This window comes from Engystomops pustulosus, chromosome 5 (assembly GCF_040894005.1).
Source record: "Engystomops pustulosus chromosome 5, aEngPut4.maternal, whole genome shotgun sequence".
Classification (NCBI taxonomy): domain Eukaryota; kingdom Metazoa; phylum Chordata; class Amphibia; order Anura; family Leptodactylidae; genus Engystomops; species Engystomops pustulosus.
This window is the reverse complement of record NC_092415.1, coordinates 22,775,207-22,798,897: the sequence shown is the minus strand read 5'-3', so window position 1 is coordinate 22,798,897 and position 23,691 is coordinate 22,775,207. Positions and strand designations below refer to the sequence as shown.

Genomic DNA, 23,691 nt, shown 5'->3' with positions numbered 1-23,691 from the left:
GAAACTTTGTGCTCTGACAAGGGCAAGCGTCATGCCATGCTTGGTGTTGCTAAGGATCATCATGATTTACAAATTCATAAAAATGAGACGACAGTAATATGGATATTTACAGCTGACCAGATACTCCGTCCCTTCCGCACGATAGTATAGTCATGTTAACAAGGGCTTCAACAATGTCGCGGTTTACAATGACAAAGTTCAAGAGTCGGAAAAGATTTTATAAGAAACATGGATATTGTGGCAACCAGAGAAGCTGAAATACTTACACGTCTAATACTGTGTTTACTTAATAGGGTTTCAAGATTGTCTCCAATTCTTTAAGACCCTAGCATTTCTATCTTATCCCAGAGGCAGGGCAAAAAGAGGTAGGGGTTGTGTCAAAAACTGAATAGGGGTCCCTGCTAAGCTGGGGTGTTCCATGGTGTGCTGGGGTGTTTCCTGATCTTCTGGGGTGTTCCCTGATGTGCTGGGGTGTTCCCTGATGTACTGGGGTGTTCCCTGATGTTCTGGGGTGTTCCCTGATGTACTGGGGTTTTCCCGGATGTGCTGGGGTGTTCCCTGATGTGTTGGGATGTTTCCTGATGTGCTGGGGGGTTTCCTCGTGTACTGGGGTGTTCCCTGATGTATTCGGATGTTCCCTGATATGCTGGGGTGTTTCCTGATATGCTTGGGGGTTTCCTGATGTGCTGGGGTGTTTCCTGATATGCTTGGGGGTTTCCTGATGTGCTGGGGTGTTCCCTGATATGCTGGGGTGTTTCCTGATATGCTTGGGGGTTTCCTGATGTGCTGGGGTGTTTTCTGATATGCTTGGGTGTTTCCTGATATGCTTGGGGGTTCCCTGATGTGCTGGCGTGTTCCCTGATATGCTGGGGTGTTCCCTGATGTGCTGGGGTGTTCCCTGCTGTACTGGGGTGTTCCCTGATGTACTGGGGTTTCCTGATGTGCTTGGGTGTTTCCTGATATGCTGGGGTGTTCCCTGATGTGCTGGGGTGTTCCCTGATATGCTGGGATGTTCCCTGATGTGCTGGGGTGTTCCCTGATATGCTGGGGTGTTCCCTGATGTGCTGGGGTGTTCCCTGATGTACTGGGGTGTTCCCTGATGTACTGGGGTTTCCTGATGTGCTTGGGTGTTTCCTGATGTGATGGACTGTTCCCTGATGTGCTGGGATGTCCCCTGATATGCTGGGGTGTTCCCTGATGTGCTGGGGTGTTCCCTGATGTGCTGGGGTGTTTCCTGATATGCTTGGGGGTTTCCTGATGTGCTGGGGTGTTCCCTGATGTGCTAGGGTGTTTCCCGGAGGCGGATCTTAAACTGGCTCTGGATGACTTATCTGCTCACATGCTGTAATCCTAATGGACATAATTGTTATATATCTCCGCATTTTAAGGTGGTGTATATATGTCCTGGTTGCTTTTGTACTATATGAAGTCTGAAGTCAGTCTTGATTGGTGCTGGTGGGTGCCGGTGAAGTCAGTCTTGATTGAAGCTGGTGGGTGCCCCCTCTGTCTGAATCCACTCTTTTTATTCCCTTGTTTTTACAAAAACAAAAAGTACAATGCATTCTGATAGAGAGAACCACCTTAAAGGAGATTTCTTTGATTATGGAAACCCCCCAGGTGACCAGGGCCAAAATGGAAAAAAAAACTCAAAAAAAGAACCCTATTCCATCTCCCATTTCCCTTGTTGCTCCGGGAATGCAAGATTTGAAAGGTCGTGCTTCATCCAATGAGTGGCATCCTTGGACCCGGGAACAACATAGGAGGTGTCCCCTGGAAATCAAAAGTGATGCCCGGTGATCTGACGATGAAGCACATCTCATGACACCAGGAACTTCCCTTTAAGTGGTCATGGTATCCAATCCTTGGCATTCAAGTCTTTTGTTTAGAGGTGCTTAAAAATGTGAGTTTGTCTCCCGAATGGGAATACGACTGCTATTCCTTGTCAGGAAATGAAAATATCTCTGTAGGAAAAGTCTTCACAACAACTCTTAATCACATTAGAGTCTCTTTCCACAGAAATTTTTTGCATAAGAAATGGCCCTGAATCCTAATGTCGTGTAGCAGAGAGAAAATCTACTCACGTATCCTGACTGCAAGAAATGTAACATTCACATCTGTCAGATTCCGATAATTACATGAACGAATGGAGACAATTATAAGTGACAGATATGAACTTTTTTTGGAGACACAAAGATATAATTTACCGCAAAGGAGAAAGATCACATGAGATGAGAAATAGAAGGAAACCTTCTCTCTGGAGGCCACAATGTTACAGAAATAGCCATGACCTGGAAATCAAACCAAGAATACAAATATGTTAACTCTGTGCTTGCATTAGGATCCAAATGAGTGGTAGAGCGCCCCTAAAGGAAATCCGCCATTTGTTTTTATGCATTGTGCAACAAACATACCTGGAAAATTTTATAATAGTTTTTTCAGCAAAAACACTTGGTTCAGGGATTAAACAAGATATGTTTCTGCATCAGTGTAGCTACAGCATTCTCAAGGTATTTTGGGTTCATAAAGCACAAAAGTAAATGGTAGATTTCCTTTAAACTTCAGGGTGGTGCCAGGCTTGTGTGGGCACTTTTGCTCCAGAGTCACTGCGGGCCCTCCAATGACTTCATGTTACCAGTGATTTATTTGTCCCAATTTTTGTTTGCTTTTTTGAACACTTGTACATTAATATTTTTTAAATTTTTAACAAAAAATACTTTGACCATACCCTAAAAAGGATAAAGTTAGCTGTTTGCATCCTTCTAAATGCCACTCTATACACAGAACAGAATTATTCCGGAATGGAAGCAGAAGTGAAAAAAAAGGACTCAAATTACTTCATCACTCATCTTACCCGGGCAAAATGTAAAAGTAAAGTCACACCATTACCTCTGTCCTCTTTCAATAACCAACCTACTCTAAATCTGGTGAACTTGTAGTTCATCTTAGGAGAATGTACTGTCAAGATGGCTCTACTGTAAGTGGCTGCTTGTGCATCGGCTCCTTCCCCCCCCCCTTTCCTCTGTGGCAACTTAGCACTTACCCTGTCGTCCCCCTTCAGTATCCAGTCGATCTTCGACAGTAGGGGCACCATGTCGCACGACATGGTGCAACAGAGCGCCAGTACTGGAACCTTCCAGCTAAGAGCACCAGTTATTCCATCATTAGAGCACCAGAAATGTAAGTGATCAAGACCAGAAGGAACGCTGTATGAAGGCTCCAGCACCAGGCAGCTTAAGCCCCAGTACAGGCAGTCCCCGGGTTACGTACAAGATAGGGTCTGGAGCTTTGTTCTTAAGTTGAATTTGTATGTAAGTTGAAACTGTATACTTTATAATTGTAGATCCAGACAAAAAAATTTTTGGCCCCAGTGACAATTGGAGTTTAACCCCTTCCCGACGCGCGCCGTACTAGTACGGCGTGCGCCGGGTCCCGGTGCATGGAGAGGGCTCGCGGGCCGAGCCCTCTCCATAGCCGGTAAGTCTTCGCTGCATATTGCAGCAAAGGCTTACCGGTAACACCCGCGATCGGTGCTAGCACCGATCGTGGGTGCTTTCACGGCGATCGCCACCGGCAATGCTGCCGGAGGCTTCAAAAAGATCTTGCTGCGGATCGCCGCTCCCCGATGACGTCACGGGGAGCGGTGATCCGTTGCCATGACAGCATCGGGTCTCACGAAGGCCCGATGCTGTCTCGTTTTAACCCATCAGCACATTGTAATGAATGAGGAGTAAAATCCCCATATACTGCCATATTGCAGTATGGCAGTCTATGGTAGGATCGATCAGACAACCTAGGGTTAAAGTACCCTAGGGAGTCTGAAAAATAGTTAAAGTAAAAGTAAAAAAAAGTTTAAAAAAAAAAAATTATATTAAAAAAACCTAAAAATTCAAATCACCCCCCTTTCCCTAGAACTGATATTAATATTAATAAACAGTAAAAATCATAAACACATTAGGTACCGCTGCGTCCGAAAATGTCCAATCTATCAATATATAATAACGGTTTTTCACTGCGTTTAACCCCGTAACGGAAAATAGCGTCCAAAGTCAAAAATGCCATTTTTTTGCCATTTTGGAAAATATAAAAAAATGAATAAAAAGTGATCAAAAGGTTGTACATTCCTAACTATGATAGCAATGAAAACGCCATCAAAAGTCGCAAAAAATGACACCACCCATAGCTCTGTACACCAAAGTATGAAAAAGTTATTGGCACCAGAAGATGGCAAAAAAAAAAAAAAAATGTTTGTACAGGAGGTTTTAATTTTTTTAAATGTATGAAAACATTATAAAACCTATACAAATGTGGTATCCCTGTGATCGTAGCAACCCAAAGAATAAAATAGACCTGTCATTTGGGGCACACAGTGAAAGCTGTAAAATCCAAGCCCACAAGAAAACGTCGCAAATGTGTTTTTTCACCATTTTCACTGCATTTGGAATTTTTTTCCCGCTTCCCAGTATTCCATGGAATATTAAATACCGCCACTACGAAGTGCAATTTGTTACGCAGAAAATAAGCCATAACAGAGCTCTTTATGTGGAAAAATAAAAAAGTTATAGATTTTTGAAGGTGGGGAGTAAAAAATGGAAGTGAAAAAACTAAAAAAGGCCAAGTCGTTAAGGGGTTAAACATTTTTTGCTGTAATGGGACCAAGGATTATCAATAAATCTTCATTACAGACACCTTACAGCTGATCATTGCAATCTGGGACTATAGTAAAGCATTCAGAAAGCTTCACCAGAGGTCAGAGGGGTCTGACTGTAACTATGGGTTGTCTGTAAGTCGGGTGTCCTTAAGTAGGGGACCGCCTGTACTCTTCTGCCAAACCAGCAGCAGCTGCAGCACACCACTGTATCACCACAATCACCATTAGCGCATGGATCAGTACTGTGCCGCACACGGCATCTGCCGACATCTAACCGGACCTGCAGACTGGCAGATTGCAGGCCCCGGACCATTGCCGGGCCCGGTCGCAACCATGCGGTCAGGCCCCGGTGGGGTGACGTTCTCCTGAAGCATTAATGGAGATTTCCTCTGCTAAGCCAGATAAAGTAATCCCTAGGGTTAATGTCAAATGTGAGTGGTTTCAGTTTGATAAGGGATTCAAGGTCTACTTCAAACACCCTCCTTTCTCACCATAACGGTAATAGGTTTGTGCAGTACCTCACCTGTAGCTAAGATTTAAGAAGGTGGAACCATTAATTGGGGCAGATTTACCAAGCTGTCTGAAAGTCAGAATATTTCTAGTTGCCCATGGCAACCAACCACAGCTCAGCTTTCATTTTACCAGTGCTCATTAATATTTTAAAGGGGAGCTGTGATTGGTTGCCATGGGCAATTGGAAATATTCTGACTTTCAGACAGCTTGATAAATCTGCCCCATTATGTTAAAAAATACTCCAATTCCCCTATTGCCCTAAATGGGGGGCACAACCTACCGTACAACACTATGATCACCTTTTATGTCTCACAATTTAATCTTCATAAAGTTTTTGCTGAAATAGACACAAGGTAATGTATTTTTAATCAAACTTCTTACAGTAAGAAGTAACACAAAAATGTCTTTTTGTCTTCATTTTTGCTGTTCTCCTCTCCAGGTACGTGTGATTTTTATGGTGGTTGTGCTGATCTCTATAGAAAGGTGTCTTATATTATAGTCTGGGTTTTCATGTATTGAGATAAATGCCAACGACACTTGGTTTAAAAATAGTCCGGACCCAGACATCCGAAAGAAGACACAAAAAAAATACAACACAAAGTAACTGGAGGGAACACGACAGATATTTATATGTACATTTTAAAGAGAACTATAGGACATGACAGCTGAGCTGTGGTCAGGGGCTGTGGGCAACAAATACAGTCTTGACAGTTTTATAAATTTCCACTATTATGTATAAAAGCCGAAAGTTGCAGCATTTCAGCATAGAATTGGAGATCTAGCAAAATTTGCAACTTTTTAGCCAAATTCAGCTGAATCTGAACTTGAAGTTATGGTCTGGGAACTGAACCCACACCCCTCCCCCGTAACACCCATGATTGGTCCTAGCAAAGCCATCAGCAGCATGCATGCTCCTTTTTCCATCGCGGCTCCCAACAGAGATCGACAATCCTAGAGTAAGTGGCAATTATAGAGTTAACAACCAGGATCGGTGCAAGCTGGTGCTTTTGATGGTGGGGATGAGCCAAACAGTTAAATACCGAACTCCAACCGAAAGGTTTAGGTCCGCTTATCACTACTCACAACTAAGCCCCTCCCTTTACCTGTACCTGTCTTTCCCTAACTCCGCCTCCAAGTAAGACAACAAATTACGTGACAAGCCCCCACCTTATAAAGTGTCCCACTTAGTGTACCCAACTTAGTATAATGCCCCCGCACTGTGCCACTCACACCATATAATGCCCTAATGTCCCCCACATTAATGTTCCCTTCCTGTGCCAGCCACACTGTGTAATGCCCCCTTTTCTGTATCCCCAGGTCATATCACCCTCTTATCATTTGGCCCACTCATTTACAATGTCCTCTTTTCTACCACCACCTCCTTAAAAGCTCCCCGTTTCCATAGCCTCCTTTATTTATGCCCCATTTCATATAAAATTTTTTGCAGATCTCTGTTGTCAGGTGGGTGGAGCTAGAATGTGCGCATCAGATCAGGAACTAGAATAGAAAGCGTAATTATAATATGGAATCTATCCTTTAACCCCGTAAAGAAAAATGGCAGCACTCCAAGAGTCCATCCAAAAAAAGGTCTACCTTTATTCAAGTGATCGCTGCAACGTTTCGACTCCTGAGGTCTGGAGTCTTTCTCGTGTTTCCCCACGATAACGCACCAGCGCATTCATCCGGAGTTGTCTCCGCCTAACTGCATGAATTGCTGCCGCACCCCCCGTATTCACCCGATCCGGCTCCCTGCAACTTTTTCTTGTACCGTAACATGAAGAAATGGCTGGCGGGAAAAAAATTATCTCAAACGAGGAAGTCATCGCCGCGACAGAGCCGTATTTTGGAGAGTTTGACAAATCCTATTTCTTGGAGGGGTTAAAAAAAATGGCAGGAACGTTGGGAGAAGTGTATCTTTCTAAAAGGGGACTATGTAGAAAAATTAAAAAAAAACATTTTTGGAAAAAATGGTGTCTTCATTTCTAACACAGGTACTTATTGAACCACCCTCGTATTCCTGACTTTAATAGAGAGAAAGCCTTCAAGGCAAAGTCCCCCTGACTCTGCGGGCCCCATATCTGCTGCCCCAGTAGTTACGCCCCTGATGGTACAGGCAGTCCCCTACTTAAGAACACCTGACTTACAGACGACCCCTAGTTACAAACGGACCTCTGGATTTTGGTAATTTGCTGTACTTTATCCTTAGGCTACAATAATCAGCTGTAACAGTTATCACAGGCGTCTGTAATTAAGATTTATTGTTAATTCTGGTTCTTATGACAACCCAACATTTTAAAAATCCAATTGTCACAGAGACCAAAAATTTTTTGACTGGGATTACAGTTATAAAATATACAGTTCCGACTTACATACAAACTCAACTTAAGAACACACCTACAGAACCTTGTATGTAACTCGGGGACTGCCTGTATTTCAGAGCACTTCTTACAAACAGAAAACATTCCTCTAATCATCTTAGCTCTGCTTCATCCGCGGCTGCAATGTGCAGAGTGCAAGACATTTCACATCCGAGTTAATGAAGTAAAACCTGCATTTTGTGTCTCGGAACCTATTTAGTTTATTTACACTAAGAACTTTCTTCCTGACAATTGCAGTTTCCATGGAAACAGGTTTTTCTCAAACATTAGAGATTTTTATTAACGAATTAAGGCAAACCTGTAACAAATTGTTGTAAGGATAAAGACGCCGCTGCGTTCTACATATAACAATTTCCCATTTCATAGAATAATTATTATAGTGACTACCCTCCCAGAACATCATGTGATCACTTAAAGGGGTTGTCCACTTTCAACAAATAATTGATATGGTTTGTGTAAGGAAAAGTTGTACAATTTTCCAAAATGCTTTCTGTATCAATTCCTCACTGTTTTCTAGATCTCTGCTTGCTGTCCTGCTATAGAAAGCTTCTATGTTTACTTCCAGTCCATGGAAATCGGTCCAGGGTCACACAGGTGCACGGCTTGTTAGTATCACACAGAGTAATCAGAGCTGTGTGATATAAGTGGACAACCCCTTTAAGGATATCAGCCATGATAAAGGTTGGGTGTGAAGGACCGTGTCTATCTGCACCATATAGGATTCAGTCATGTGATATTGTGAGGGATTGAAAATGACTGATAAGTTCATGTTCAGCTCCAGAAGCATCTCCTTCTAGGAATTTTCCAGATCAATGGGTTGCTGACACTATGACTGCTCATCTGTTTTCAGGTGACTTTCGTGGCCTTTAAGACTCTGTACGTAAAAAAGGTAACCTGCAAAAGCAATCCCCATAAGGCAAATGCATCCGTTCCTGACCTACGTTGATGGCCTCCCACTTTGTCAAGCCCCTTCCCTTCAATATGCTGATGAGATGCAATGACATCTACAGTCTGGCATTGATGTAGAGGGAGATTCTTTATGTAAGGTAGGACTGGAGCAGGGTTTTTCCTTTTCTGTTAAATTTATTTGCAAACTTGCTATCCCATCCTAAAAAACATATTTGCATGTTTCCCAGAATCCCTCAGTGGAGAATCAATGGCATGGGGGGCACCATGGGGGCATTATGGGATAATACAGAATGAAGGCCACAAGGGAGGACATCATTCAGTGGGGAGGGGGCTATATATATTCTGGAGGGAAACAAGTGGTCTTACCATATACCTAGAGCACCTCCTTGCTATAGTATGTTTTTCTAAATGCATGAATGAATATATATCAGTGTGCAGTAATGTCCCACATCCCAGATTATGAATGGAGATATTTTTGGGGGGGATCACCTATCCTAATGTGGGAGTCCAACACTCCCCACAAATCAGTTGTAAAGAAAGCTACAGCACAGCGCCGCACATTACATAGTGGTAATGATTGGTACTGCAGTTTAGTCTAATTCACTTGAATGGGTCTGAGCTGCACACACAAGTGACCGATGCATGTGAAGTCCTTTGTCTGTAAAGCTGAAGCCGGGGGTCAGGTGTCCGTCGATCGCCTATACCAAGGAAAGGTGATCATTGTAAAATCCCACAATGCCTTGCAGTATCAACATAGGTTTTGCTTTCTTCACCTTCTTGACTGTTTTTCTTCAGTTTCGCTTCTGGATTGTACACGATGGTGAACCACGTCGTATCAGCGCTTACATAGGAGCTCAGTCATTTTTATGAGACCGTTCCTGGTGCATTTCTCAGTCCGCCCTCCAGCTGTTATCTATAATATTCTGGAGATTGTGGTATGTATATGTGTACGGAGAGCAGATACCAGGGTTATATAGGTTATAAATGATAACAGCCCAGGGGAGAGAAGTATTTAGGACTGGAGCTTGATAACACAGGGTCATAAGGATGTTGGGGGTTTTATGGTTTATTTTGTGGTTTGGGCCAAGATCATATTACAAAATGTATCTCCAGTCCTATGTAGAATATATTAGAATGTCAGCGATGAAGCTAAACAGTTACATTAACAAATAATAACAAAATATCTATAACAATAATTTAAATGAAAACAGCCACACACAGCAGCACCAAAATTCCTAAAATCCTGTGCGGTGCCCTTCCCAAAAATGTCAATGCCCACAGCCATTTAAAAGTAACTAGCAACTTTGTCAGTGGCAATTAAAGAGTTAAAACTGGGGCCAAGTTGAGCCTAACCTGTCCCTGGTCCAAACTTCTAATGAAGTTTGGGGTCAGGTCCAGGGAACCCGTTCCCGCAAAGTTCAGTAAGAACACTACTGCTCAACAGAACTCTCAAGTGCTGCCACCTAGTGTCCAGTACATCAGTGTCCATGACTAGCTAACATGGGCAGTAGCCTAGGACTCCCCTGACAAATCACCTTGTCAGGAGACTCATCGAGGGGCGTGTTTTTTCTTCAACTGAGTCACACAATGAGGGAGGGGGAGTGAGGGAGTTGAGAGAGACATTGGCTGTGCGTTACTCACTGAAGAGAATTCCTAAGGGGGGTAATGAGGGAGTTGAAGAATATTGGCTGTGTCTGCCTCTCTGAAGAGAAGTCCAGAGGGCGGAATGAGGAAGTTGAAGAGAAAACACGCCCCTTGTGACTCAGAGAGTCCCCTGGCAAGGCGGCAGCAACTTGTTTATAAGTGATTTTGGCTACATCTCAGCCTTGTTTTTTTTTTTTTTTTTTTTAAATAGTATGGGCACAGTATGAAGACTTCTGTGGGAACCTGTCATTATGTTTAATGATGACATTAATAATTAATTAATTATGAAATTCTGATGACAAGTTGACAAGTTGATGTAAGGAATGTTACCCTGTGACCTAGTGAATACATCCCAGCCATGGACCAGTCCTAAATCAGAGAACAATAAAGCTTTCACCCTCCTTATCTATTAGCTATATTTCACGTTCTATGTATTCACTCCTCTCCTCACATTGATGGTTCTGCTTCCCATCACTTGTCTCATTTACCGCATTATCACTACGTCCTTTGGTGTATAAATTTGTGTTTCTGCAGATATTCTGTTATACCAGACCTCAGGAAAAAACCTGACGATGAAGAGACCTGAAGATGAAGAGACCCGATGATAAAGAGATTTGACGATGAAGAAGCCTGTAGAAGATACCTAATGAAGAGACCTGAAGAGGAAGAGACCTGAATATGAAGATACCTCAAGAAGAAGAGACCTGAAGAAGAAGAGACCTGAAGAAGAAGAGACCTGAAGAAGAAGAGACCTGAAGATTAAGAGACCACAAGAAGAAGAGACCTGAAGATTAAGAGACCTGAAGATAAAGAGACGTGGAAAAGAAGAAACCTGAAGAAGAAGAGACCTGAAGAAAAGACCTGAAGAAGAATAGACCTGAAGATTAAGAGACCACAAGAAGAGACCTGAAGATTAAGAGACCTGAAGATTAAGAGACCACAAGAAGAAGAGACCTAAAGATTAAGAGACCTGAAGATAAAGATACATGAAAAAGAAGAAACCTGAAGAAGAATAGACCTGAAGATTAAGAGACCACAAGAAGAGACCTGAAGATTAAGAGACCTGAAGATTAAGAGACCTGAAGATTAAGAGACCACAAGAAGAAGAGACCTGAAGATTAAGAGACCTGAAGATAAAGAGACGTGGAAAAGAAGAGACCTGAAGAAGAGACCTTAAGAAGAGATCTGAAGAAGGAGAGACCTGAAGAAGAGATCTGAAGATGAAGCGTGCTCTTAAAAACTTGAAAAAGTCAACAACTTTTTTAGTTACCCAATAAACTGTATCCACCAATAGAATGTAAAATATTTGATAAAAATTAGTATATCATGTAAATGCGTCTATGTAGTTATTTGCCCACGTTCCGCCAAGAGATTTATTCTGTTTCCTCCTGATCTTGTCCATTTATAGTCGCCGTCTTCCTTTCTTTACACCCCTGGGATGTGTTTATTTGATGAAATGGCGCCGTGATGTAATTGTCTGCCATAAAACTCTATGCCGCAGGATGTATAGATATTCACAGTCAAACATCTTGGTTTCTTCTATTGTGTATTAGGAGTATCTGGATGTAAATTATGAGGTGTTAAAAGGAATGTCTTCACCAGCTGGGTAACGTTAACCTATTGGGCCACACAGCTCGTCCTAATGTCCTCCACCCTTATGTATATCAAGTAGAGGCACTACCGACACATAGCTGAATGATCTATGCATAACCAATGGTTTCTGTAGGGTCTTCTACTAGATTTCCCATATATTTGGCTACTAGACGGTCTCACTATATAACACGCTGTTTCTCCGTGGTACACAGACCTACCCCTGCTCTATTACATGTCGCTGGATGTTGTCACTTTACATTCTGGACTATCTGAATATTTCATAGGGATCCTGTTTATCTCCAGTACAGCTATGTCTATACATAAACAGCACAATATACAGTATTACTTGTGTAATAGAAGATCCATAGGGCCCCTTAGGCATCAGATCCTGAGTGCACATCTCAGCAGTATCTCATAATGTAAGACGTGACACATTGGCCGGTGAGATGTGGGCTCCAGCACAAAGCAGGGATGACACCCATAATACCAGCGCTGCTGTACCAGGGGCATGAAGGGGGGACATTATTACAAATACATTTGTTCTATGTCAGTGATACCGAACCATTTAGAGACCGAGTGCCCAGACTACAACCAAAACCACTCACAAAGTGCCAATATAAGCTGTAATTTATTTATTTGTTGAACTGTTCTCCCACAACTTTCATTCATACCTGCCTCCTCAGGACACCGATACAACTGAAAGCAGGAGGACAAATTCGGATTATCACTGTAGCTTCTCTCCAGGGTCCTGCTGTACAGGAATAGTCATAGGGCCAACAGGAGGACCTTTAAAGATAATCTGGTCCTCTCCACACCTTCATACATTTCCTTCAGTCCCAAGCAGCCAAAAGATTCTAGGTGCCAGGGATCCAAAGTTATGGCACATATGATCCAGGATGTAACTCACACAGGCTTGGCCACTGAGGTGCCACCCTGTGGGGACATATGAGGTATGTCCTTAGTAATTATAAGGTTAGAAGAGCACTGAGATTAGTAAATCTTGACTTGCATGGAACTGCAGTTGGATTCTTTGAGTTCTGTCTGGTAAACTCTGGCCTGGTGTGGTAGTTTGAGTATTCTGAATGCCACCTCTGGCACCCATGCCATCGGTTTGCCACCACTGTTCTATGCCTTCTATGTCCATTGCTGGGCATAATATGGGCACATATGTAAAATGTATTGACATAACATACCCATTCATTGAATGGCGCAACCTAAGTAATTCAATCTTACTTCTGCCTTGATTAAGCCAATTGTACTTTTCTTTGTGGGGAGCAGTGTCAGACTGCCCAACCACAGGATCCCCCGGTGGACCCTGGCTGTAACCTCATTCTAGACCCCAGGCAAGGCCCCATAGCAGACTTTTGAATCACCCCCTTTACATATATGTATGAGTTAAAAGCACACACAGTATATACACACCATATATACATACATACAGCATTTACACACAGCATATATACAGACATACAGCTTATACACATCACATATACACACAGAGTAAATACACACCACATACACACATACTGTTTCGGTGGTAATGTGTGACCATGTGTGACTGTTTGGGACACTGAGTAGTTAGTGCTGTTCTGGGGACAATGTGTGGCTGAACTTTTATGGAGACACTAGATAGCTGACACTGTTATGGGGCACATTTACTTACCCGTTCTGGAGGAGATCCCGAAAGTGCATTGTCCAACCACAACGCACTGTGCCCCGATTCAAGAAGATTGTGCGCCGGATAACCTACATGTATCGCTTCCACGCTCAGGTCCGCCAGAGTTCATCTTCTTCCTGGTGCATGTAAGTGCAATGCTTGCAACACAATTTTTAAGTTATATCCCGCGGTTTGTCCGAATCTGTCGGGTCGTCCTACGGCACGCCCCCCGATTTGGGTCGCATGTAAGCCGGCGCAATTGTGACTACATCCGATCACGTGAGACACAAACGTCTACTAAATACCTGTCCCAGCGGCACGATCCCCAAAAACGCTGGAAAACCCTACGGAAATACGGAAAAGCCCCAATGTGTAGCTGGGACCATTATGGCAATGTATGACTGGACTTTTACAGAAGTACTGTATAACTGGTACTGTTATGCTGCCGCTCTATGACTAGGCTTTTATGGGGCACTATATAACGAGCACTGTTATGGTGGGACTGGCCTTTAAAGCAGACCTCTTACCAGGAATGCAATTGTTAGTGGGTGACAGGTTCCAATACAATAGCCTGTGTTATGATGATGACAATGATGTGTCTCCTTGTGTATTATTCCTCTTGATGTGTCGTTCGCGAATGAGACGGCTCTTTTTCGTGAACGACGGCAGTTGGCTCCTCTCCCACCCCTAACCGACTCACTACACCCCCTTTAACCCGATACCATTGAGTTAAATGTGGAGTAGTGTGGGGTGACTGACTGGCCTGCGGCTCCCTATTATGTATTTAATAGGAGCCAGAAGAGCCGACTCTTCTTAGTGAGTGGAGCCTAATGAGCCAGCTCACTAAGAAGAGCTGGAATTCCCATCACTTATTCTTCCTCTCCTCCTCACATGACAGGAAGTGGGGAGGGTGAAGGAGATGTATGAGTGAGGAGGAGACTGAGACAATGGGGCAGATTTACTTACCCGGTCCATTCGCGATCCAGCGGTGCGTTCTCTGCGGTGGATTCGGGTCCGGCCGGGATTCACTAAGGCAGTTCCTCCAACGTCCACCAGGTGGCGTTGCTGCGCTGAAGTTCCCCGAGGCCCGCCGAAATGCACTCCGGCCTATTCCTAGTGAAGGTAAGTGCAAGTCTTGCTGCACTTTTTTTTTTTAAATGCAGCGATTTTTCTGAATCCGTCGGGTTTTCGTTCGGCCACGCCCCCGATTTCCGTCGCGTGCATGCCAGCGCCGATGCGCCACAATCCAATAGCGTGCGCCAAAATCCCGGGGCAATACAGGGAAAATCGGCGCAAATCGGAAATATTCGGGTAACACGTCGGGAAACCGCGAATCAGGCCCTTAGTAAATGACCCCCACAGACTGCTTCTTGCACCTTTCCCTTCTTTACTTCTGGGATTCACTACATGCTACTGCCAGAGAGCCAGGTTATGTGAAATAAAGTTTTATAAAGTACCGAAATGATTCATAGCAAAGTTGGAACCTGTCACCAGTTAAAATGACATTCCGCCGGGATTTCCGACTCTTTCTGTTTTGCGCCAAATTCCGCAGGGATTTTGGCACACGCGATCGGATTTCGGCGCAACCGCGACGGCTTTCACGCAAAAGAAATCTGGGGGGGGGGGCCTTTGGAAAACCCGACAGATTCGGAAAAACTGCGGAATTTAAAAAACGAATTGTGTCGCAAAATCAATCACTCACATGCACCGGAAATAGGTTGGTGAACTCCGGCGGACCTCGGCACAGCAGCGCCACCTGGTGGACATTGGGGCGCACGACCTTAGTGAATTAACGGAAGACCCGAATCCTCGTCGGAGAACGCGTGGCTGGATCACGATAGGACCGGTTAAGTAAATCTGCCCCACTGTGTGTAGCTGGAAACCTTTATAGGTAGCACAGTTTCATCCCTGGATAAGACTATGTTGTACTCCCCTCCTGTGCTTGTACTCTGTGCTACTCATCAGGTTCTATCATAGAAACATGTTGTATATTCATAAAGGGAACTGAAATGTTCTTTTTTATTTATTAATATTTAAATGTAATAATTTGTATCTACTTTTTCATTGTGTTACTGTTTTATATCATGTGGAGTTTCTTCCAGCATTGTCTCTGTACTGGTGTGTATATATATATATATATATATATATATATATATACATTATATATCCAGAATACGCAGGCTTTGGCTTTCCCCTAGCACGTCAGCTCTGTTTCATGTTGCGGCAGTGCACTGTTCATCATAGATGTGATTTGTGATGTTCGCTCTTCTTGCTGCCGATGTTCTTCGTGCGTTTGGCTGGCGAGTGCTGAATGTGGAGGGAAGGGGCTGGCGAGGAGGGAGCGATTCCTCATCACTGTCAGTCGTGTGCCAATGGGGTTGGATTCCTTTGGCCTCTGTAGTGATCAAATGAATTACAGAGCTTCTTAAGATCTGCCAGAAAGCCACCTAGTATCACACAGCTGCTACTACTGCTGGGAGCAGGGGGTCACTCCTAAGAGGAGGAACTTGTGTCACATCACTAAACCAGCTCCAAAGTCTTCCTATATCCCTTATTTGTATCTCTCACACTTCAGTCATCTCCAGTCATTCCAGGAGGAAAAGTTGGAAAGTGATTTAGTTGCAAGGACAAGGATTCCCCTGGTTCTCAGCTCTGAGGAACATCTCAAGAAGTTGTCTCTTTGCTTTGGATTCCAGGACATGGACAGGTAGGAGGACACCTATACTGCTGGTTATCTTCTCACTTATAGATCTGATGCATTTAGTTGGGGATGAAGATTTCTGTAAAATTGCATGGATTTTGAAGGATTTAGAAAGATGACATCCATTGTATTAGTGAAGAACAGCAAGACCTGGAGCAGCACCTCCAAATCTAAGATAATGTCCAGACCTTATACAACAGAAGTATCAGTATAGCATGAAGCAAAGATATGTAGATAGATATGAAGTACAAATATACTATATAATAATATAGAGCATTTAATTATTTATCTATCTACTCTCTCTCTGTCATATAATTTCTTTCATTCTTTCTTCCTTTCTGTCTTTCTTACATTTTTTCATTCCTTCATTCTCTTCTATCTTTCTATTTCACATCTATCTATCTATCTATCTATCTATCTATCTATCTATCTATCTATCTATCTATCCCCTATCTATCATCTATCTATCTATCTATCTCATATCTATCTATCTATCTATCTATCTCATATCTATCTATCTCATATCTATCTATCTCATATCTATCTATCTATCTATCTATCTATCTATCTATCTATCTATCTCATATCTATCTATTATCTATCTATCTATCTATCTATCTATTTATCTATATATCTATCTCATATCTATCTATCTATCTATCTATCTCATATCTATCTATCTATCTATCTATCTATCTCATATCTATCTATCTATCTATCTATCTATCTATCTATCTCATATCTATCTATCTATCTATCTATATATCTATCTCATATCTATCTATCTATCTATCTATCTATCTATCTATCTATCTATCTATCCCCTATCTATCTATCTATCTATCTCATATCTATCTATCTATCTATCTATCTATCTATCTATCTATCTCATATCTATCTATCTATCTATCTATCTATCTATCTATCTCATATCTATCTATCTATCTATCTATCTATCTATCTCATATCTATCTATCTATCTATCTATCCATCTATCTCATATCTATCTATCTATCTATCTATCTATCTATCTATCTCCTATCTATCTATCTCATATCTATCTATCTATGTATCTATCTATATCATATCTATCTATCTATCTCCTATCTATCTATCTATCTATCTATCTATCTATCTATCTATCTATCTATCTATCTCATATCTATCTATCTATCTCATATCTATCTATCTATGTATCTATCTATATCATATCTATCTATCTATCTATCTATCTATCTCCTATCTATCTCATATCTATCTATCTATCTATCTATCTATCTCCTATCTATCTATCTATCTATCTATCTATCTATCTATCTATCTATCTATTTATCTATCTCTATCTCATATCTATCTATCTATCTATCTATCTCATATCTATCTATCTCCTATCTATCTATCTCATATCTATCTATCTCATATCTATCTATCTCATATCTATCTATTTATTATCTATCTATCCATATCTATTGATCTATCTGCAATAATTTGCATTATGCACTATAACCACCCAGATCATTGATCTCATGTAGATCTTAGGTAATATCCAGGTGGTATTAAAGGGAACCTGTCATCAGGTTTTACCCCAAACTATTAGTCCCCTCAGGTAGGATATGAAATGTGCATTTGTGAATTCCCTCTTTTATGGGAAACTTCCTCAGTTTACATATAAAAAATCTCTCCCAAAGTCAGGTAAATATGACTCTTCTCTTCCCATTTTCACAACAGATGAGTCAAGTTTAGTGGTTGCCGGGATATTATAACTTCAGAAGTCTTTTTTGGTTCTATAGTACCTAGAAACATGCTTTTTGTGTTATATTAAAGATTAATATCTCATCTTTTAGACCCCATCTGGACATAGAGGCAGTTAAAAAATAGATAGGAATTGGATCTTTATCTGCAGCTTCCATTTTCAACTTCTTTAGTCTTTAGTTGCCCAAATCTCTGGCCCTGTATTTCACATAGCCATAAGCCTGATCTCACAGATGAGATCCTTATCTTTAATATGACACACAAATTATGTTTCTAGGTGCTATAGAATTAAAGACAGAGGCTTCTGTAGTGACACTTCCCTTGCAACCACTAAACTTGACTCATCTCATGTGAAAATGAGGTGAGAAGAGTCATTTTTGCCTGATTTTGATAAACTTTCACATTAAAGAGGGAATTCTAGAACGGATATTTCATTCCCTACTTGCTAGCAGTTTAGAAGGGTGAATCGTAGTTGTAACCGTAATCGGTTTGTTCCTAATTTGTCTTCGTATTTCTCCTTCTTCCTGATGTTTGCGCCCTATCTAACATTAATTGCGCCTAAATGGGCGCAAATAACTGCGTAATAACACCCCAGTCCTGACCATGTGCAGGAAAAGCGATGGTACGGTTTGCGAAACAAAATTGCGCCTTTTATAAAATTGGCGCCCAATAAGGCGCCAAAAAAACTTTATTGGACAAAGACAAATCAGGTGCAAAAAGAGCTCAGGGAAGGGGGGTAATATGATCGATGACCCCCATTATACACTTGCTGCACATGAGACTTTACCATGTTTGTAAAATTACAACTTTATTCATAATGAACTCTGACCCTTCTCTCCCATACTGCCCCCAGCATATACAGCCGCACCAGCCCTTGCACTAGCTCCATTACTATTGGGCATGACATGACGCTGAGTCAGCACTGCTACATCCCCTCTAAACAATCCTGGCAGGAGCTGTCAGTAGGACGCTGGTGCTGTTTAGGGCGTCGAGTAGGCAATGCTGACACAGGCTTCATGGTAGCAGCGGGTTCTGTTCTGCTGATCCAGGACTATGCCGCTACATTATAGGGTCACCTATAGGAACATGACGCCCCCAATTACTTTAAGGAATTGCTATTCATGCCAAATCAAAGTGACTCTATAAGGAGCCTCATGATTAGAGATCATAAACTAGAAGAATATCACCAAATCTATATACAGGCGGTCCCCTACTTAAGAACACCCGACTTACAGACGACCCCTAGTTACATATGGACGTCTGTATATTTGTAATTTCCTGTACTTTAGCCTTAGGATACAATAATCAGCTGTAACAGTTATCACAGGCGTCTGTAATGAAGCTTTAGTGTTACTCCTGGTTCTTATGAGAATCCAACATTTTTAAAATCCAATTGTCACAGAGACCCCAAAAAAATGTAATTATAAAATATACAGTTCCGACTTACATACAAATTCAACATAAGAACAAACCTAAGAAACCTATCTTGTACATAACCCGGGGACTGCCTGTATATAGTGTCTCTAGGTATAAGACATGTGACGTGTGGCTCAGGCTTGGAGGTAGGTTCCTTAAATGTCCCTTTAATGTGAGGTCTCGTTAGAAAAACATCCGCCTTATTAGCAGCTAAAGACTTTGAGTGCTGCACATTGAGAGCATCGAGTCTTCGTTGAGTAGATTTTGTGGAGGGACTTTGTCCATGGTGGAGTGTCTATTAGTTATACTCAATGCCAGGCAGCTGCCATGGAGACTGCTATGAGCTTTCACTGAAGATTATATCCTGCTATAAAACATCCATAGTGTGGGGTCCAACCCCAGGAGATAGGAGTCTATGAGGATGAGGGGGTGACACAAGAGCTTCCAGTCTATGAGGATGAGGGGATGACACAAGAGCTTACAGTCTATGAGGATGAGGGGGTGATACAAGAGCTTACAGTCTATGAGGATGAGGGGAGGACACAAGAGCTTATAGTCTATGAGGATGAGGGGGTGGCACAAGAGCTTACAGTCTATGAGGATGAGGGGATGACACAAGAGCTTACAGTCTATGAGGATGAGGGGGTGATACAAGAGCTTACAGTCTATGAGGATGAGGGGGTGACACAAGAGCTTACAGTCTATGAGGATGAGGGGGTGACACAAGAGCTTACAGTCTATGAGGATGAGGGGTGACACAAGAGCTTACAGTCTATGAGGATGAGGGGGTGACACAAGAGCTTACAGTCTATGAGGATGAGGGGTTGACACAAGAGCTTACAGTCTATGAGGATGAGGGGGGCACAAGAGCTTACAGTCTATGAGGATGAGGGGGGCACAAGAGCTTACAGTCTATGAGGATGAGGGGGTGGCACAAGAGCTTACAGTCTATGAGGATGAGGGAGTGACACAAGAGCTTACAGTCTATGAGGATGAGGGGGTGGCACAAGAGCTTACAGTCTATGAGGATGAGGGAGTGACACAAGAGCTTACAGTCTATGAGGATGAGGGGGGCACAAGAGCTTACAGTCTATGAGGATGAGGGGGTGGCACAAGAGCTCACAGTCTATGAGGATGAGGGAGTGACACAAGAGCTTACAGTCTATGAGGATGAGGGAGTGACACAAGAGCTTACAGTCTATGAGGATGAGGGGGTGACACAAGAGCTTACAGTCTATGAGGATGAGGGAGTGACACGAGCTTACAGTCTATGAGGATGAGGGGGTGACACAAGAGCTTACAGTCTATGAGGATGAGGGGGGACACAAGAGCTTACAGTCTATGAGGATGAGGGAGTGACACAAGAGCTTACAGTCTATGAGGATGAGGGAGTGACACAAGAGCTTACAGTCTATGAGGATGAGGGGTTGACACAAGAGCTTACAGTCTATGATGATGAGGGGGTGACACAAGAGCTTACAGTCTATAAGGATGAGGGGTGACACAAGAGCTTACAGTCTATAGGGATGAGGGGTGACACAAGAGCTTACAGTCTATAGGGATGAGGGGTGACACAAGAGCTTACAGTCTATGAGGATGAGGGAGTGACACAAGAGCTTACAGTCTATGAGGATGAGGGGGTGGCACAAGAGCTTACAGTCTATGAGGATGAGGGAGTGACACAAGAGCTTACAGTCTATGAGGATGAGGGGGGCACAAGAGCTTACAGTCTATGAGGATGAGGGGGTGGCACAAGAGCTCACAGTCTATGAGGATGAGGGAGTGACACAAGAGCTTACAGTCTATGAGGATGAGGGAGTGACACAAGAGCTTACAGTCTATGAGGATGAGGGGGTGACACAAGAGCTTACAGTCTATGAGGATGAGGGAGTGACACGAGCTTACAGTCTATGAGGATGAGGGGGTGACACAAGAGCTTACAGTCTATGAGGATGAGGGGGGACACAAGAGCTTACAGTCTATGAGGATGAGGGAGTGACACAAGAGCTTACAGTCTATGAGGATGAGGGAGTGACACAAGAGCTTACAGTCTATGAGGATGAGGGGTTGACACAAGAGCTTACAGTCTATGATGATGAGGGGGTGACACAAGAGCTTACAGTCTATAAGGATGAGGGGTGACACAAGAGCTTACAGTCTATAGGGATGAGGGGTGACACAAGAGCTTACAGTCTATAGGGATGAGGGGTGACACAAGAGCTTACAGTCTATGAGGATGAGGGGGTGACACAAGAGCTTACAGTCTATGAGGATGAGAGGGTGACACAAAAGTTTTCAGTGTATGAGGAGGAAGGGGTGACACAAGAGCTTACAGTCTATAAGGATGAGGGGGAGACACAATAGCTTACAGTCTATGAGGATGAGGGGATGACACCAGCTTACAGACTATGAGGATGAGGGGGTGACACAAGAGTTTACAGTCTATGAGGATGAGGGGGTGACACAAGAGCTTACAGACTATGAGGATGAGGGGGTGACACAAGAGCTTACAGTCTATGAGGATGAGGGGATGACACAAGAGCTTATAGCCTATGAGGATGAGGGGGTGACACAAGAGCTTACAGTCTATGAGGATGAGGGGGTGACACAAGAGCTTCCAGTCTATGAGGATGAGGGGATGACACAAGAGCTTACAGACTATGAGGATGAGGGGGTGACACAAGAGCTTACAGTCTGTGAGGATGAGGGGGTGACACAAGAGCTTACAGTCTGTGAGGATGAGGGGGTGACACAAGAGCTTACAGTCTATGAGGATGAGGGGGGGCACAAGAGCTTACAGTCTATGAGGATGAGGGGTGACACAAGAGCTTACAGTCTATGAGGATGAGGGGGTGACACAAGAGCTTACAGTCTATGAGGATGAGAGGGTGACACAAGAGCTTACAGTCTATGAGGATGAGGGGATGACACAAGAGCTTACAGTCTATGAGGATGAGGGGTGACACAAGAGCTTACAGTCTATGAGGATGAGGGGGTAACACAAGAGCTTACAGTCTATGAGGATGAGGAGGTGACACAGGAGCTTACAGTCTATGAGGATGAGGGGGTGACACAAGAGCTTACAGTCTATGAGGATGAGGGGGTGACACAAGAGCTTACAGTCTATGAGGATGAGGGGTGACACAAGAGCTTACAGTCTATGAGGATGAGTGGGTGACATAAGAGCTTACAGTCTATGAGGATGAGGGAGTGACACAAGAGCTTACAGTCTATGAGGATGAGGGGGTAACACAAGAGCTTACAGTCTATGAGGATGAGGGGGTGACACAAGAGCTTACAGACTATGAGGATGAGGGGGTGACACAAGAGCTTACAGTCTATGAGGATGAGGGGGTGACACAAGAGCTTACAGTCTATGAGGATGAGGGGGTGACACAAGAGCTTACAGTCTATGAGGATGAGGGGGTAACACAAGAGCTTACAGTCTATGAGGATGAGGGGGTAACACAAGAGCTTACAGTCTATGAGGATGAGGAGGTGACACAGGAGCTTACAGTCTATGAGGATGAGGGGGTGACACAAGAGCTTACAGTCTATGAGGAGTAAGTGGTGACAAAGAGGGGAAAGCATAGTACTGCATATGAGGAGAACTTGCAGACCCCTTTTTTTCAAACTATTGCAACCCAAGCATCAGATCCTCAACCCTTATCCACAGGACATAGGACAAGTGGGAGAAATCCCTGTAAGAGGCAGTAAAGCATTATATAGACAGCGAGGGTTGGTTTTGGCATGCGCCTCGGGGGGTGCTACTAAAAAGGGACACACTGTGCACGACTATGGAAACAAACTAAATCACTGCAAAGGTAAAAGTAAGACTAAGTTTAGTATAAGATGAATTATGGGAACCCCGTATGCAGGAATGTAATCTATGGAGCAATGTTAGTATTGGAAGGTCAGAGGTCATGTAGAACTAATAATTTCATACGACTGTAGCAGGATTTCATTGAGATGTAATAGAAGTGTAACACATTGCTGGGGTAAATCACAGCATAAACACTTCAAATGTAGAAAATTCCCTTGTTATAGATGACAAATGTTAAAAGAAAAGTGCTGTTTCAGCAAAAATCTGAATTTTAAACTGCGTAAGTTTTTAACTCTTATAGGACAGATGGTAGACCAAACATTTCAGAAAAGATTCTGGTGCTTAGTAGGAACAATCAAAGAATATACTAGAGGGTTGTTGTCGTGCTCCGACGTATGATGAACATCCTGCCCCTTTGGTCTCTCCGGCCTCCTGATGTATGTGGTGGGCAGCTGCAATGGTGGATAATTCTATGGCGGGTCCTGCCTTGCAAAAAATTGCAAAAAATAGGCATCAAAGTGAATCTGAATCTCTATGGAGATGATGGGGATTGCCGATTGGCGCCGCTGTTCGCTCCGCTCATCTCTGGGAGCGACAAGGGGTCCGATGGAGGCACCGTGGACCCCATCGGACCCCCGTTCTCATGATCTGTGGGCA

General features: G+C 43.1%; 1 protein-coding gene across 1 annotated transcript in view; it reads left to right on the top strand.

Annotated features, from left to right (window-relative positions):
- The first annotated feature begins 15,586 nt into the window (after window positions 1-15,586).
- TRHR (thyrotropin releasing hormone receptor) overlaps window positions 15,587-23,691 on the top strand; it is a 34,188-nt gene continuing 26,083 nt past the window's right edge. The window contains exon 1 of the mRNA XM_072151324.1: window positions 15,587-16,049. The gene's annotated coding sequence lies outside the window, so the exon portion shown is untranslated. The remainder of the gene's footprint in view (window positions 16,050-23,691) is intronic.